Raw genomic sequence first — 15,045 nt, 5'->3', positions numbered from 1 at the left:
TGATATCGTCGCATTGTTAGGTTTATACCAATATGTGATTAAATTATTAAGAAAATAAACTATATTGTATGATATTACAAATGAAATTACAAGCGAAATAAAATAATAAACTTATTAAGGTGCAAGGTATTGTTACCAAATTTGGTTCATGACTTTTTCATTTAAACTGAGCTATTTGTTCAGATTTAAATTAGTTAAAGAAAAGAAAAAGTAAATGAAAAACTAGCCCAGCAGAGGGTTTAGTTAAAAAAAAAACCTTTTGAATTTTTTGTTAGAATTAAGGAACATACGATATCACATCGAAAATTATCTAAAAGTAGTTACTGTTTTAATTAGAAAAACTAGGGAATTATTTGAAATAATTTCCGTGTAAAAAAAATTTCCATGATTTCAGAAGTTATTCACTTGGTGATTTACACCATTTTTTGTTTTAATTCTTCAGTTGTTGCATGAAAAAATTAATTTAGCTGTTTAATTTTAAACATTTTTGCAGTTCTACGCGTACCAGAGAGAGAATATTTACCAAGAATAACGAATTTATTAAAAAAGGATAGCTTGAGCTATAACAGGAATCTGTAACTGGAACTTACGTAACTCTCATCTGGAGTGAGGACTTTTCAGAAAGTATTTACTGAAGATGCCTTGATTCCTGTTTCAACTCTTGCAACACTTAGGCAGGAGCATTTTCTTTAATTTATAACTTTTAATAAGAATTTTATATACGTGTAAATAACCTTCTTGTAGATTTGATGCCTGAACCTAACGGTTTTCCAGCGCCTATATTGAAACATTGTGTGGCCTTTTTTTAAGTCTTATATTTTATAATTAAATTTTCTTTAGATATGCAATCTCTCCCGTCTGGCTGGTTAGTAGCTACTTCAATTGCTATATTCAAACAAGACTATAAAACAAATCCTGACAATTTGCAACAAGTCAGTTTTGCTCATTTGCCTTAAAATAAGATAATAACTCAGTTTTCTATAATTCGAAAAAATAATAAAATATTCACAATTCTGGTTTTGGCCGGCCATTATTAATAATGAGCACCCCACATTAGCCAATATAGCTAAATACCTCTTTTTCCTCTTTTAAATAAGTGGTTTGATTTAGATTATGTTGGGTTAGGTTGAGTTAGCGTGAATAAAATTAGGTTAAGTTAGGTAGATTTAAGTTCGGTTGGGCTCCCCCAGGAAGACTTCACGAAGGAGGAGCTGGAGAAAGCCGACGACAAGTTAAAAACGGCCCCAGGGCCGAACGGAATCACGTCAGAAGCGATAAAGATGCTGGTGAAGGAGAGAGGGGAAGTCTTGTATTTTTTCAACAAACTTTGAAGATCGGGAAGATTCCTAGAAGCGTGGAAAAAAGCAAGACTGGTGCTGATCCCAACGGCGGGAAAGGTCCAAAGGGAGACCACCGGTTACCGACTAATTTGCCCCCTCGACACAATGGGGAAACTGTTAGAAACTTTGATAAGAAGGGGACTCGAAGAGGAAATCACAAGAACAGGTGGATTCAGTAATAGTCAATTTTGCTTTAGAAAGGGCAAATCAGCGATAGGGGCAATCAAGGATATTATAGTCTCAGACAACACGGAGGAAGGCATGGTTACGAAAAGTAATGAGATTATATGTAGAATGTGGATGACGGAACATACCCAAACTATGGCCCCAGAAAAGACAGAAATAGTAATATTCTCCATGAGGAGAATTCAAAGACTTCAGTTCAAAGTTAGGGATATTGAGATACAGCCTACCCCCCACTGCTAAATATTTAGGAGTGATATTTGACAGACATCTAACGTTTGATAGACATATTATGGAAACGTGCAATAAGGCGGAGAGAACTGCCTCGGCGCTCTTAAGACTGATGCCTAATATTGGAGGGCCTTCCTCAAAAAAAAGGGAGGCATATGCGATTTGATCAATTCCATCATACTGTACGCTGCTCCAGCGGACTGGAATTGCTAGGTATAGACACAGGTTAACATCGGTACAAGCACTAAGAGTGGCAATGGCGTATAAGACGGCAACAACGGACGCAGTATTAGTCGTGACCGGAGTCATCCCAATTCGCCTAATGGTGGATAAAAGGAAACACCTTTTGGAAGCGGTAGAAAGGGATGAGGGGACAAGGAAGATGGAAAGGGGAAGGACTCTAGACAGATGGCAATCCGAATTCGACGAAAGTGAGTAGGGAAGATGGACTAGACGGCTGATCAAAGATACCAAGCAATGGGTGACAAGAAGACACGAACAACTTAGTTGTGGAAGGAAGAAGTGGAAAGGCATTATGGGAGCTATAGAGAATGAAACTGGGCACAGAGAGGTCAGCATTAGGGCAAATGAGCCGAACCCCTAATCCACCTTTAAAGGTGGAGGGGGGATATACGTAGGACTAATTAACTCACTTTTAATACATTGTCCCACTCATTATGTAAAATCCGCAAAGATAGTCCCAGGATAAGGATATAAGGAATGGTTTCAGGGGGGCTACTTTATTTATTTATTTAGTTTATTTTGCTTATATGACATTACATGAATGTATAGCAATGGTCCGTATGATGGACAACAGTGGCCCACACAAAAATACAAATATAGATGAACACACACATATAAAATGCTAACATAAAAAAGTAAATTGTACTACAATTGATAAAATTCGGAAAGAGAATAAAAACATTTCATTGTTAAAAATTTTTTTAGTGTATATTTGAAGATATTCAAGTTATTACAGCGCTTAATGTTACCGGGCAAGTTATTAAACATCCTTAAGCCAATATGATCAGGTGATTTCGATATAGCAGCATATTTTGGGTAGGGCAGATGGAATCGATCCTTTTGTCTCGTATTTAAGTGATGAATATCACTATGTGTTTTAAGCTTTGTTCTATTTTTATAAACATAAATACACATTTCTAAAATATATAATGAGGCAACAGTCATGAGATCAAAATCAACAAAAAGGGTTCTGCAAGATCGTGTACTTGGAACACCGGCAATTGTTCTAATCACACATTTTTGTGAAACAAAAACAGCCTGCGATAAGGTGGTCACCCCATAAACAAATTCCATATCGTATTCGAGATTCTATTTGAGCATAATATACGTTCATTAACTGATGTTTAGTTAGGACGTCTTTAATGTTTTTAAAAATAAAATTTGTGGAGTTTAATAAACTGACTAAATTTTCACAATGTGGCTTTCGTCATTTTTGTGCGAATTATTAACGAGAGATCATCAGCCTATAGGGCAAAGCAGATGTGTACCGAGTCAATGGCATTTATATACAAATAAATAATAAGGGTCCCAGGATGGACCCTTGGGGCACCCCTGTACCAACTATTCTATACTTAGAGGCAACACATGATTGAAAGTCATCTCCACGATATTGTATAGATGTATGTAAATTGTTTCCTACCATCAATTAAAGAAGAAACCCACTGCAAAGATTTACCTCTGATTCCATAGTCTGATAATCGGCTAAGTAATATTTTATGACTTATGCAGTCGAATGCCCTGCTGAGATCGCAAAATATCCCAACAGGACACTCTCCAGCTTCAATTATTAATTTAATTAAATTATTATAGAAAGAAAAGATAGCTGACATTGTTGATTTGTTTTCACGAAAACCAAATTGTTTGTCAGTCAGAATACCAAACCTATCTAAAAAAGTTACAAGACGATGCTGAAAAGCATATTCAAAAATCTTTGAAAAAGAGAACGATATGCACACATGCCTATAGTTTTCCATGGCGTTACGCTCACCTTTCTTATATATTGGGATCACCTTTCCAACTTTTAGTATATTTGGAAAAGTACACGTAAGAAAAGACAAATTTACCAAGTACGTAAGTGGCTGAATCAAAATAAATATTAATAATAGATATTAATAGATATTATAGATTTAAAAGGAATGTAGGCCCCTCATCGGGGCCCGAAGATTTTTTGTTTTTTAATTTATTCCTTAATAAATTGTGTAGCTCATCCTCGATATATGGTAACAAGAAAAATGTGTAGTTTACGAATTTATGGGTTCTAACCGGATCACCAATAGTAACCGTCCTCATTTTACTTAGGATGTCTAACGGTGCATTTATAAAATAGTTGTTAAATGCAGAAGCAACTGTATAAGGATCAAAGGTGTCAACCTCATCAGCCCTAATTTTAAGATTTTCGGAATTATTTGTTTTACTAGATAGTTCGGCAACCACCTTCTATGCAGAACTACATGGATTATCACTATTAATAATCCTATCCTGATACAATTTTTGTTTAGTTTCACGAATCATACTGGCATGTCTTTTTTTAGCCTCCTTATAAACGTCACTCATTACAGGAAACTGTTGTTTAATATTGTATAAAAATTTCAGATTAGAACTTGATCGTTTTATCTCATCGTTCACCCAGTGTTTTCTAGATAATGGATTAAAAACTTTTTTTTAGGAAAATAAATATTAAAGTAATACACATAGATATCGTAAAAATATTGAAAAGCTTCGTCAAGATCACTAATACAATACAATTGCTGTTTCAAATTGTGCAACATTTCTATCACTAAAATTACGTTTTTTCAGAGAAGAAGCCTTTTGATACATCTTCCTGAAATCCCAGCTCTACGTATACACTTCTGTGGTCAGATAAGTAGTTATCGAAAATACACATAAGTTATCACCAGTCAAGTTAGTAAAAACATTATCTATAATAGTGCACGATGAACTAGTCACTCTAGTAGGCCACTTAACTAAGGGTTTAAGATTAAAACATGACATATCATTTAAAACCCCAAACTCGTTACTTTTATAGAAATCTATATTAAAGTCCCCACATACTATTAAATTTACATTGGGTTGTAGAATTGAGTTTAAGACATTAGTTATTTTGTCTAAAAATACAGAAATATTGCCACCCGGAGAACGGTAACAGTTCATAATAATGAATTTATCAGGGATAGCCCTAGGGCGCCCCCAACGCCCCTCCAAAAAAAAAGGTTAAGTAGTTAGGTTGGGTACAATCTCACATTAGACAGAAAAGTTGATATATCAAGGGAACTATTTCTCGGTTCCGATGGGGTATGGATAACAAGGAATACCCCAGTTTTAGCGGAAGAGGTGAGATTAACAGCCTCCAAATTAAAGACGGGTAAGAGCACGGGATGCTGACTGAAATAACATTTCAATGGATTGCTGAGAGAACTGAGATTTTATGTTCGTTGAAAGGCGGCAAGCTGGTATTAACATGGAATGGGAAGCCACCTTTGGACGAGGCCGAGACACAGAAGCTGATTTGCCTTCTAAATGTCATGGCTAAACTGTACGAGATTTTAATAAGGGACAAACTAGATGAGGAAATCAGCCTGAGAGGGAGGCTTTCTGAAAACCAGTTTGGGTTCCGAAAGGGAAGATCAAAGTCAAGTTGCCTTTTCACGAGAGCTTAGATACCTAGGCATCGTATTGGTATCCTGTCAGTCGGGCGACAGAAAAGGCAGAGAGATGTGACGCAGATTTAATGAGGCTGATCCCTAATATAGGGGGCCCTGGGACATGAAGAGGGAGCTAGTAGTAGAGTCGATTCTTTTGTTTGGGACTCTGGTGTGGTACAGGGCCTTCGGAATTGAAAGATGTAGACTGATGTTGGAGTGGACTCAACGATTGAAGCTTCTGAGAGTGGCCTCTGCGTACAGGACTATATTTACTGCGGCTTATAGGAAAGGGTGGGTGACCAGAGGAACATCTGGGAAGAAACTATAAGTATCTGGCAGAAGCGGTGGGATGTACTGGCTTTTGTTGCGTAGTGGACCAAGAGGTTGATTCCTGATATTGAACTTTGGTATGGATATAAACATAAGATGATTCGATTATTTTTTGACGCAGAGAATGGTTATTAAGGAGGAGGTCCAAAGGACGACTCGATGAAGGGGCTGGATGCTGCCCCCTGATGTATGTAGATGTGGATGTTTTTTTGATCCTCCCTATTGAACCGACCGTTATATCCAAATTTTAATAATTACATAGGCCGACAAAAAACAATTGTGTGTTTTTGAGACGTGACCCTACCTATTTTTAGTAAAATTTTTCGCTGAATCCAAATTTGATAAAAACAACTGTGACGTATGGATTCCCCCACACACCCTCATTTCCCCCCAAAAATTTAGAATTCATAATTTTTTTTTGTCATTTTCGCATTTAGCGGAAAATTTAAAGAAGGTAAGGAAACCAGTTTGGATTTTTTAAATTTTTGTGGAGGAATTGAGGGTATGTGGGAGAAATTCATACATCATAATTTTTTTTTATCATTTTCAGATTCAGCGGAAAATTTTATTAAAGATAAGTAGGGTCACGTCGGCCTGTTATTATTAACCTGGAAGATGAAAGTGTTATTTCGTTATTGGTGTTGTTTGTGGCTCCCACGTTTCCATGATGATATGTCCTCCGAGAGTTCCGGTCCACAGAGGAGAGGCATAAAGATAGAGGATTTAGGTTAGGTTGGGTTGAGTTAAAGTAGGTTAGGCTAGATTGGGTTGGGTTATGTATAGGCCCAGATTCGTGACTGCAGGATATACAATTGCTATATCTCCCCGAATGTAACAGTGGATGTTTTTGACAGACATGTTAGGAATCTAGTGGAGACTATAAAAACAGGAGACGCGAAAAAGGTAATATTGACGGGGGACTTTAATAATGCAAAATCGGAAATGTGGGAATCAAATGTCGAGGATGAGAAAGGATATATTCTATATGATGTATACCCTAGATATTTTCCCGATCAATAAGGGGAAAATATAAACGTTTGTTATAGCAGACACAGGATCTATCATTGACATTATAGCAGTATCAGAGAGTTTGATAAGTAAAGTAAGAAACTGGAGAGTAATAGTTTTCTTTTAGCCCACATCGTTATATAACGTTTACTTTGGAGCAGCCGGGTAAAGTATGCCGATGACCTGGTGATAAAAGGAAGGCATAGAGATTATGAGGAATTGATACATAGAATAAATGAGGCGTTGGAAGAAATAGCGTACTGGATGAAAACTCAAGACCTAGAACTGGTACCCGAAAAGACGGAAACTATATGTCTGAAATTCGCAAGGCGGAACCGAGACTTTAAGATGAAATTAAGAGAGGTGAAAATAACATCAAAAGAGTAGGTAAATATCTGGGGCTCCTGGTAGACACCTCAGTAACTTTTGGTCCAAATATAAGAAGCTTGATGTTAAAGGCAGACAGAACAGTAATGACATTGATAAGGTTGTTACCAAACATAGAAGGGCCAGGTGATGCTAAACGTAAGGTGCTTAGCTACGTCGCCCTATCGATAATGCTATATGGCGCAGAAGGTTGGGCGGAAGCGAAGAGTGTGGCCTCATATCGGAATGCCCTGCGGATGGTACAGAGGAAAGTGGCCCTACGAGTGTGTAGAGCTTATAGGACCGTATCATATGAGACGGCCACAGTTGTGGCAGAATTAGTCCCTATAGACTTGATAGCAGGGGAAAGGAGATAATTATATAGTACAAACAAGAGCGGGATGGAGGAAGAGAAAGCATGGGGACTTGGATTACTATTTGACCCAGGTGTTGACAGTACATGGGATCTTTAGGAGTTATATACATAAAATTGGCAAAAGTCCCGATGAACGTTGTGTTAGTTGCTGAGCGGAGGAGGATAATGTAGAAAATACTATATTTGAGTGTCAGAGATGGGCGAGCGAAAAGGCACAGCTGGAAATTACTCTCGGAGTACAGATACACCCTGATAACATTATACAAGTTATGTTGATATCAAAAGAAGAATGGAAATGTGTAGAAAGGTATATTTGGAAAATTATGAAGACCAAAGATAAAGAGGAGAGGCAACAACAATTGGATAGAGTACCTACATAGTCGTGACTGTGATATTTAGAGAAATAAGAACTGAAGCTAAATCTTGCATTAGTTTAGCATTTAAAAATTATCAAAATTCAATAGTTAATGATCTGTCCTCTAATCCTAAAAGATTTTGGCCCCATATTAATTCAAGATCTAATTCTACCTCTATTCCATCTTGTATGAATTATAATAGTATTCAGTTAAATAATCCTTCTGATATTGTCAATGCTTTTGCCAATTATTATGATTCTTTTTTACGTAGTCACAATGTTAATATTTGTTCGCCCACATTGCCCTCTGTTAGCTCTAATACTCTTTGTGTTTTTGAGGTTACCGAAGATGACATAATAAATGCAATTAAGAGAATGAAGGGTAATTTTACAATGGGGCCTGATTTAATTCCTGCATTTTTAATAAAAGACTGTAAAACAATTTTTGTAAAAGCTTTAAAAATCATATTCAGTTCTGTAATTAAGTATAAAGAATATCCACAAGTATGGAAAGAGTCGCGAATATGCCCCGTTTAGAAAAAAGGGACTAAAAACGACATAACTAATTATCGTAACTTCTCAAAAATTCTAGAAATTATCTTACACAATCGACTTTATTTTCATATTGAAAAATCTATATCTCCGTACCAAAATGGATTTATGAGTGGTCGTTCAACTACCTCAAATCAAGTTGAGAAAACCCAATTTATTGCTGAAGCTTTGGATGCAGGAAGTCAGGTTGATGTATACCGACTTTTTCAAAGCTTTCGATCGGCTTGATCTAAATTATTAACTTTGAAATTGGAGTCATATGGTATATCCCCTGCTCTATTATCTCTGTTTAAATACTATTTTAGTAATAGGTACCAATTTGTGCAATATCATCAATCATGTAAATTCCATCAATCTTCAGGAGCTTCGCAAGGGTCAATCCTGAGACCACTTTTATTTATTATTTTTCTTAATGAATGCCTCGATGTCAACTATTTACTCTATGCGGACGACCTGAGGTTATTCTTGGAAGTTAAATCATCTACTGATTACAAGATAATCTTGACAGATTACACAATTGATGTTCATGTAATAATAATCTACTTCTGAATGTAAGTAAATGTAAATTTATGACTTACAGTCGACGCAAAACTAATCTAGATTTTGATTATAAAATTGGTGAATCTTTTTTAAATAGAGTTACGCAATTTACTGACCTTGGTGTTACTTTCGATACCAGATTATCGTTTGACGACCACATTAGTTTAGTAACCAAATCTGCTTATAAGAATTTAGGCTTTATTTTGCGTAATTCTAAGGACTTTCAGAACGTAAAGATTCTAAATATATTGTATGCAGCATTTGTGCGTTGCAAACTTGAATATGCATCGGTTGTTTGGAGTCCCATTTATAATATCTATAATATTCATTTAGAGAAAGTACAACGGAGATTTTTAAAGACTATTCATTTTATTAGTTATGGATTTTATCCTCCTCGTGGTACACCTCAAGATTTATTGCTTTCTTGTTTTAATTTTAATAGTCTCTGTCGTAGGCGANACAACTAATTGTGGTTAACAGTGGACTGTATGTTTATTCATTTCTTACTGTCCGGTATATTGCTATTTCCCGGATTCATTTGCGGCCGGTAAGTGAGCTATTACAGTATCAGAGCCGGTAAATGTTGCCTAGCAACGTGATATTAGACATGTCACAAACAATATTATAAAATGACAGATCAAGCGATGTCAAACAAAAATTTGATAATTTTAAGGAAAAAATAGAAATTTCTGCTCGTTAAAAATAGAAAGACAGTATGAAATAAAATATCATACGATACACGGCCGTTAGGTGTTATTACAGTACTCGTTTTTATTCCGGACTCGGCTCCTACGTCGCCTCGTCCGTAAAACAACTCGTAATGTAATAAGTCACCTACCGGACTTGTAACGTAAAATACTTTTATTTCATACTGTCCGGTATATTGCAATTTCCCGGATTCATTTGCGGCCGGTAAGTGAGCTATTACAGTATCAGAGCCGGTAAATGTTGCCTAGCAACGTGATATTAGACATGTCACAAACAATATTATAAATCAAGCGATGTCAAACAAAAACTTTTAGCTTTTCAAAACACAAACTCCCATCCTTTCCATGGAAACCGACATGAAAACAGATTACAAAATTTCTAACAACAATTTTATCTTAATTATGATAATTTGATAATTTTAAGGAAAAAATAGAAATTTCTGCTCGTTAAAAATAGAAAGACAAGTATCATACGATACACGGCCGTTAGGTGTTATTACAGTATTCGTTTTTATTCCGTAATGTAATAAGTCACCTACCGGACTTGTAATGTAGTAGTATATTACGTAATAAGTGTTGTAAAAAGCATTTGACGCACGAATGGAAAAGTTACGCACGACGCCGCGTAGCGGCGAGTGCGTAATTCTATGAGTGCGTAATTGCATTACACCACGTATTACGTACTATACTTTACCTACGACCACTACTTTAAATACTTAAAAACACACCGTCTGCGATCAATGCAAGATTCCTATTACGTCGTACGGTAAAAAAAAACGCACAGCTTGGTAAAAAAATTGTACAGTTTTCCTAGCAACCGCCTAGCAACGGACAATACAAACAGTATTGTATTGGCTGTTGCTAGGCAGTTGCTAGGAAAACTGTACGATTTTTTACCGTACGTAATAGGAATCTTACATTGATCGCAGACGGTGTGTTTTTAAGTATTTACAGTAGTGGTCGTAGGTAAAATACTATTTGATGCTATTATGAATTACATAACAAACGTGTTGTCACTTTGACATTTATTAGCCAACCAACATTTTTTAAGAAAACTGTGAAACTAGCATGTGGTCACAGAGGCGTGCCTAGAACAAGCTGCAACAGGTTGTTTGGAGTCCCATTTATAATATCTATAATATTCAATTAGAGAAAGTACAACGGAGATTTTTAAAGACTATTCATTTTATTAGTTATGGATTTTATCCTCCTCCTGGTACACCTCAACATTTATTGCTTTCTTGTTTTAATTTTAATAGTCTCTGTCGTAGGCGAATTATGTTTTCAATTATATTCCTTTTTAAAATCATAAATAACACGTTAAATGCAGACTCGTTAGTTTCAAGGATTTTATATCATGTTCCTTGACTTAATTCTGGATTTCACTCCGTTTTACAATTACCCACACCTCGTACCAATGTACTAATAGCATCTCCCCTATATCAAATGATTTCCAATTACCAGAAGTATGAAGATTGACTTGATGTATTTTTTTATTGTATATAAAAAAATTGTTTGTCTAGTAAATGTAATTCTTATCTTGTATATGTTAGTTAGCTTATTTGTTTTATTTGCCTGTTATTTTTTATCCTTAAGTTAGTCTGGATAGTCTGGTAAGTAAGTCTGGATTTTATATTTTGATTGCTCTTATGTTATGTAGTATTTATATTTTTATATTTAAAGTTTGTGTTTTTCTTTTAAAATTTAGTTAAGGTTTTCTCTTTTACCTTATCCTATAATTGGGACTTTGTCCCGTTGGATATTGTAACTTCTAAATAAATATGTATATATTTTTTTATTTATATCCCGTTCTAGTCAATTATGTTTCTTAATTCTTTTATATGTACCTTGTTCTAGTTAATTAACAATTTTTTATATAATTTATTTATTTATTTGTCCATTTATTTAAGTATTTACATATGTATTTATTTATTTTGCTGTCTGAAATTTAATGTTTTGATATACAGTTTAGTTATAGTTACGGTAACACTCAGTAACACCTTCAGTTTAGATGATATGACTAAATGGAGGGGGGAGGAGGGTTAAAAAAAAGATTGGGTTGGGTTAGGTTAAGGAGAAGAACCTTACGCCTATTTGTTTTACACTTGCGACTATAACCTTAATTGAAATATTCTTGTACTTTTTGATCATTCGGGAAAAGGTCGCATTATAAATTATTGCTTGCCCAGATCCAAAATTCAGTTGACTGTAAACATATTTCATATTAGAGCACTTCGATTTGGCTATTTGACTAAATATATGTCATTACTGACTGTTGCGGTTTGGGCAGTAACATAACATATAATATTGTTATGGAATCTTCATTTATTCAGAAAATAACTTCTTAAGAAGACATTGTTAAATAAGTATATTGGAAGAAGGCACTCCACTGTTTTATATCCTTTACATGTTTATACATTAAAATTGACTAATGCACGTGCTAAATTTACCCATTTGAAAGCGAATATGTCCTGCTAACATGCTAAAGAAAGTAAAACAAGTCCGTTAAAACGGAGAAATGTTGTTAAATATTCCACTTATAGGAACATTCTCACTTTACATACTTACATTTTATTGTGACGTCATTCAGGTTTATAATAAAACTCTGGCCATTCCTAACCATCCGGATCAGTGTATCGATTACTTGCAAGAAAGTTCAACGGGATGCGATTTCTTTTCGAACTGTCCCTGCTAATAAGCATAGTTAACCTCGAAACACATGCTGAAATTGGGTGTAACGTAAAGTTAAAATATATCTTGACGAATAATTCTGGTAATAACAACGAAAGTGTGAATTCTACAAATATAATATCTGTGTCGAGAAATATCTGGAGTGTGAATTTAGAAGAATCTGGGCCTTTATTATGCAAGGGAATGCTGAATATAACAGGTAATGTGAAGACTTTTTTTGCGGCTGGAAAAGAAATTAGAGAAATTGAACCCAAAACTTTTGAATATCAACAAATAACATATCTCCTGAATTTATCCCACAATGCTTTAAAAACTCTAAAGGGCGACACTTTCACGAACTTTCCAGTAGAAGAAATAGACTTATCACATAACCAGATAAATGTCATAGAAGAGAATGCGATGCAGAATTTATCCTACTTGGTTCGAATAAATTTAGTAGGAAATAATATTAAAACAGGTCATTTAAGTTTTTTCAAAAAAGTAATACCAGTGGAGTTGATTGTTGATATGAAAATTAAGAAAATGGAGAAAGAAACACATTACAATAGAAATGGTAGAACTATAAGTGATTCTGAACCTAGAACATTATTTGATATCGATCCATTAATAAAAAGTATTGTTAAGGATATCGTCAATTATTTCTATAACGGAAATTCAAGTTCTACTTCTGTTGTTTATAGTTGATGACCCATATATTGTGTACAATCAGATTCAATATGTTTTGAAATGCAATTCAGTCGAAAAAAATTTATATTTAAAATACAATCCGATAGTAGAAAAAAGAAAAATGGAGATTATTAGAATAAGACTATCTGAAAGATACTTTCAATGTACCTACTTAAATGTAATTTTATTTATTTATTTTACAATATTAAATTAGGTAGTTTTCCTATAATTCTATTTTATGTATGGGTTTATACATATTAAGTGTACATTATTTTTAAACTTCTTATTGCAAAAAAGCAATAAATATATAAATCAAACTTTTGTTTTTTTTTTAAACGGAACGCCTTATACATTTGCCGCTTTTTAAAATCTGCTTCTTTTTCTGATTACAGTGATACCCTTTGACAGTTTTCACAATATTTTCGTTTTTTATTTACCGATCTCCGCAAAGTATAAATTTAAAATTTCCATATAACTTGCATATTTATATTTTCTATTAAATTTACTAAATAAATCTAATAAATATTTTATTTAAAAAAATGGGCTCCGTGAAGTTAGCCGCACTTAATGTTCAATTTGTATATTTTATTTCACCAGTAATTAGTAAGTAATTTGTAAGTATTTATAAGCCATAAACCAGAATTTGTAAGTAGCTCGTTAAGATGTTATAAATAAGTATGTTAAGAAATCGAGGCTTACTTCTCGGGAGCCTCACTTCTGTTGAATTTGCGAATTTTCTTATCATCAAGAATTAGTAAGTCATTTGTAAGTATTTGTAAGCCATAAACCAAAATTTGTAAGTAGCTCTTTAAGATGTTATATATATGTTAAGAAATCGAGGCTAACTTCTCGGGGGCCTCACTTCTGTTGAATTTGCGAATTTTCTTATCATCAAGAATTAGTAAGTCATTTGTAAGTATTTGTAAGTCATAAACTAGAATTTGTAAGTAGCTCATTNACGTATCAATTTTGCGTCCGATGTAAAAATGCGTCCGTATAACGGACGCAAAATTGCAATCTGTGTTATTTCGTCCAATGTTGTTTTTTTTTTGATGAAATGTTCCTTTAACAAGTGAATCATGCGCCCTCTATACGTGTTAAAATTTTAAAGCAGATATAAAAAGTAGTCTAGGAGATATTCTAAAAAAGAATGTCGAAAGTTGGTCGTAAAATAGATACAAACTTAACATAAATACTAATGTGATGTATATTGTTAGTTTAAGCATTGGCCGTCCAGATGTCTCTATAAGGATATACTAATATACATTCTCATGGTACAATTGTATCCATTTTGCGTCATTTTAACTTGGCAACATTGTAAACCTAAAAGTGCTGTGCAGTGATAGATCATAAATTCAGTACGGTTATAGTACAATTTTCAGTATTCATATAACTAACACTTTGCTCAGCCCGTCGCGCACCGTGCGTGATTTTGGTATTTAGTACTGTCAACTGATTGAACATGTACATACGATCTAATCTAGCTTATGCAAAATATTTAGCATTTTGAACTATTAATTTCTTTTGCGTTATTAAACAATTACTTATTTAATTATTTGTTAAGATAAATATCATGTAGTGTATTTAAAGAAATAATAATAATTAACGATTATCAAAAACTCTAAATTTACAAATAATACAATTAAATATAACCCAACACAAAAACGTATACAGGGTGTTTTTAAATGAAGTAGCAAAAATGGTATCAGTGAATGTAGAACCAAAAATAAGAGGATTGAGGTAAAAATACCTTATATGAAAGTTGCACCCCTGAGGCGATATACCCTCTAAAGGAGGGAATTGAAATTCACATTTTAATTTTTTTCTTTAACATGAGGAATGCTAGAGACACGAAACTTGGTATGAGAATCCTACTAATAAAGAGACAACTTTTCAAAATTTGTTCGATCATTGGCGTATTTTACGACTTGATTATGGTTGTATAGTTTACTCATCTGCTCGTAAAAACTGGACACTATACACCATGTTGGATTAAGGTATTGTATTGGAGCTTTCCCCATCAGTCCGATAAAAT

This window comes from Anoplophora glabripennis, unplaced genomic scaffold (genome assembly GCF_000390285.2).
Source record: "Anoplophora glabripennis isolate ALB-LARVAE unplaced genomic scaffold, Agla_2.0 scaffold1614, whole genome shotgun sequence".
In the NCBI taxonomy this organism is placed as follows: Eukaryota; Metazoa; Arthropoda; class Insecta; order Coleoptera; family Cerambycidae; genus Anoplophora; species Anoplophora glabripennis.
The sequence above is the reverse complement of the archived record's forward strand: the minus strand, read 5'-3'. Positions refer to the sequence as shown.